We start from the raw sequence: 4,632 nt of genomic DNA on the forward strand, positions 1-4,632 counted from the left end.
TCAGTTGAGTCCCTTCTACCACCTCTCTTTCTTTTTTTGCTTTGGATCTTCTTCCTACTGCTGATAGCACATGTACAATGAAACAATTCTACTTCCACCAATATCAGAGGGAACTTTGGGACAAAATGAACATACGTGAAAGAATTAGAGAAGTGACTTTCAGCTGCTAAACTGTTCATAATTACTCCAACCAGTTAAGCTTAGAGGGTTATGTCTTATCCAGACTTGAAATACTCTTATAAATATTCCTATAAAGAATATATATACTATATATTCTTATATATTCCTATAAAGAATAATTAAAAGAGAAAAAACCTGAAAAGTACTAGGGATGATTAAACTATCTTTTAAAATATTTCTGTAATAATAGCAGAAAGACAATAATAGTGGGAAAAAGCTTGAATTAAATGGGATTTTCGTTTGAATTACAGACTGTATCAGACATTAATACAGACAGGATTAGAAAGGATGTCATACATGAGAAAACTGAAAGGATGAAATGAAAAAAGGATTTACATTATAACCACTTAATTGTTACAGATCAAGCTCATACAGAAAGAAAATGCTTGCTACAGTAGATATATGGTAGTAGAACATGCGACGAATAATAAAAAAGTAGAATATTAAAAGCAAAAAATAGTAGCAATGAAGAGTAGAATTTGAGCAATAGAACTGAGAAAAAAAATATTTAACCACAGCTACAAGTGTGTAACTGAGGTCTGTAATTCACAAAATTAAAGATAGCATCTTAAAAAGAATATTTCAATAATCCATGAATTTCCTTGCTGAAGGAAGCAAGGAAACTTCAGTAGTTATTTATATCCTAGAAACAAAAGATAAATATTTATTGTACAATAATATATACATTAAGAACATTTTCCAAAGCAAGTTTTCAGAATGCATGTGTTCAGCCATCAAATGGAATATTTTGGAGCAGCCATGTCGCACAAAATTACCAGGAGGGGCCTTTTGTGACACTGTGAGGTATAATTATACTGACATGATTATATTTCCAATTCCTAAACATTACAAAGTGTATGGGTTTGAACCTATGTTGGAAGTAACAGTAGTAAAAGTCAACAGAAAAAAATGAGTAACTCAGCAGCTGATTTGACCTCTGCTGAAGGTAAAGTACAGACAAAATGACTATACCAATACTGACATTTTCACTGCCTTTATGACCAAAATCTCTTTTACATCAATAGTTCAGCCCAGGTTTCCAAAGAAAACCTGAGGCGTTTATTTCTAGGGTGCAGTTCTGCTCTAACCGACATTACAGGAAAGACTTTCATTGCTTTAATGAGACCAAGATCAGGTTTGTCCTTTCCATCATACAATTCTTCACACAGATTTTTTTTCTTTCTTTACTAAATATTATAGCAGCTAATTCTGTAGTATGTATACTTTTAAGTAGATTTTTTTTTCTCTGAATAAATTACACCTTAACAATAGAGGTTTAAAGTTACAGAAATGAGCACACACTTTCAAAATATGTTGTGAAAACTGTTGATTTTGTTATTTTTCCAGAAGAGAAAATTATTAGTTACGTGTAATTATGTTTTTAAAACTCTTCATGGGAATATTTTCCTGAGAAACTGTGAAAGATGCACATTTTACACCAATGTGTTTGGAGTAGGAGTCTTCTTTAATTTTACCCATTTACAATTAGATATTCACTCTGAACTAGCCTTTCAGGCTTTCTGGTGAAGCTATCTTAGTGGAACATTCACTCCCAGAAGGAATTCAGTCTGCCTAGTTAGACACATACATCATAAGAGGAATAGACTTGCTTTGGGAAGTGCCAGTCATGTCTCCATCCACTAAGGATGGACTTAAATGACTTCTTCTGACTAACTGTCTAATTTCTAAATACCTTGAATTAGGTGAAAGGAACCCCTCTTTAAGGGCACAAGGAAAACTACTGTTTTATTAGTCACTTCATTTAGTCTACATTTAATTTTAGACTCCATTTTCAATCAGCTGTTAACAAGTACATTAAGTGTAGTTAAGGAAAACTTTAAAATAACATAAAAACAGTATTAAAAATTCCAAAATCCTTTTATATGAACTGTAACATAAGACTAGACAATCAGACCTTCAGTCAGCGTGACTGAACATGATCAACTTACACAATGCTGTCATACCACTGTGTATTATTTGAAGATCCAGAAATACATACAGTTCTCTCTGTAAGATAGTTTTACAGAGAGATCATAATGATAATTGTGACAGAAAACAAGTGTGTGCCTCTTGATGCATCATTGCATGTGAAGTGCTCACTGAAAGTAATTTTTGTGTGATTTCAGCTCTCTTAACATTCTGCATTTCTACAGAAGTATACAGAAGTAAATTCTTCAATGAAAAGTAGCATTTTTTGTTAAAGATTTAGCAGAACCAGGTTTTTTTTTGGCATTAGCACATAAAAAAACCAAAATTTAACTTCATTATTTCCTTCCTGTAGAGAAAGTAAACTGAATATGACTATCTAATCAGACTAAATTTTGTGTCCTTATTGCTCAGACTTTGTCAAGTAGAAAACCAACTGGAAGTCTTTAATTCCACATAAAGCAGGTGGGATAGGAATCACAGCAGCAGCAGAGATTTTTTGGCAAAGGCCCTTACCTGAGCTTTGTATGCACAAAAAATGTATATCCCAAAGGAATAAGCAGGCAACAGTGAAAAAGCCAGGAGCCGGGAAGCCTGACAACAACTTGCAGTCAAGTCTCTCCTCAGCAGGCAGGTACACAACCTATAATCTAGTTACAAAACATTGCTCTGTTGCAACTCCTGCATCACAGCCCCACCTTGAAATGAACAGTTAAGTCTTTCACCACTTAAATACAAAAAGGAAAGAAAGGTCTTGAGGTCAGGAATGAGTAAACAACAGAAAGGGTCCTAAGACAGAAGAAGTCCCCACAAACAGAAATAAGCATCATCCTCCTTCACTAATAGGATCCTATGAGTTTTCCAGTCTAATAACTGTAAAAGCAGCTACAATTATACTACTTCATATTATTTTATCATATACTCTATTTTGAGACATAATAGATAATCTGTGATGTTACAATAATAGAAATTGGAACTCACTGGGTACTTCTGAAGTCATACATGGATTTCGAAAGTATTCTGAGCTTCTGCCCAATTGTGTTAAAATTTCAGGTTGATTCACGTTTTCGTAATCCAAACCACTTTTTTTCATCCTTAATAATTAAGGAATGAGATGAATAATCAGCTAGTTATCTTCAGAAAAGGAAGAACAGATTGCCCACTGTTCTTTGGCACTGGGAACACTGCATATTGCGCAAAGTCTTCCTAGCATCTGCTTAAAAATATGAGCATGAGTGTATAATTAATTGAACTGTGCTTGAATCAGTCCTTTTCAGTGAGTAAACGAAGACTTTGGAGAGTGTCTGGAAAGAGGCACAGTTTTCTTTTATGACCTACGCTTTGTCATGTCAATGCTATTTACAGTTTAGAAGGGAATCGTTAAACTAGGGAACTGAATGCATCCTTAAGACTTTCTCTTTTGAAATATAAAGGATCTGAATTTTTTCTATAAGTAGAAAATGTGCATATTGGAACACTTTATAGATATATAATAGAATGAAACAAGAGTTGTGATTATCTTTTATTTTTATACCACTCACCTTTTAGTAATAACAACAGAGGGTAATTTAAAGGGTAGATGAAAGGGCCTTGGTGTCTTCCATTTATTATTTTGCCTGGGTTTTTCTCGCCCACAATTAATCTCTCTTTTGAATTATGTCTCCTTTATACAACTAATCCTTGTACAGTAGCTGCTGGCTTTATAAAGTCAAGTAATACATTATGCTTTAAGAATGAATTCTGTTAGCATATCATTATAGAAAGACTCTTCATCCCTTAAGGACTTCCTCACAGAATTGAGGCTTTAATATATTTATGAGTGCAAAAAGGATGATTTTGTTATTATAATTTCTTCTAAGTGGTACATGAATTTCTAAGTTGATATTTACTTATTTATTAACAAAGGGTGGATACATAAAACAGTTTCCATCTTAATTTCATGTTGAAGACTTTCAGTCACTTTTTCATGTACAAAATTCTGGGAATTACATGAATGTAGAAATAAAAAATTTAAATTAGATGCAAAACTCAAATGACTGCAATCACAGTGCAGAACCTTAATTTATGTGTTTTAATTACAAACTTCTATTTCTATTATATAGATTTTACTTTGGAGTTCATAGAGTGCTTCCAAATTGTCTCTAACACTGTCATCTGGCCTTTATTATACAGTTACTTTTTTATCACTCCTTTCAGAAAAAGCATATCTAACTTTTTCCTTTAATCAAACTAAATTAATAGTATGGGGGGGCCAGTCTCTTCTCCCAAGAAACAAGTGATAGGACAAGAAGTAACAGCCACAGGAGGTTTATATTGGATTTTAGGAAAAAATTCTTCACAGAGAGGGCGATCAGGCATTGGAACAGGCTGACCAGGGAAGTGGTGGAATCACTGCTCCTGGAAGTACTCAAAAAAAAAGTGTAGATGAGGCCCTCAGTGACATGGCTTAGTGGTGGATTTTGCAGATCTGGGGTAAAGCTTAAACTTTATGATCTTAAAGGTCTTTCCCAATCTAGTCAATTCTAT

Source organism: Pezoporus wallicus, unplaced genomic scaffold (assembly GCF_028554395.1).
Source record: "Pezoporus wallicus isolate ANWC-B61680 ecotype Strahan unplaced genomic scaffold, APGP_CSIRO_Pwel_v1 contig_2352, whole genome shotgun sequence".
In the NCBI taxonomy this organism is placed as follows: domain Eukaryota; kingdom Metazoa; phylum Chordata; class Aves; order Psittaciformes; family Psittacidae; genus Pezoporus; species Pezoporus wallicus.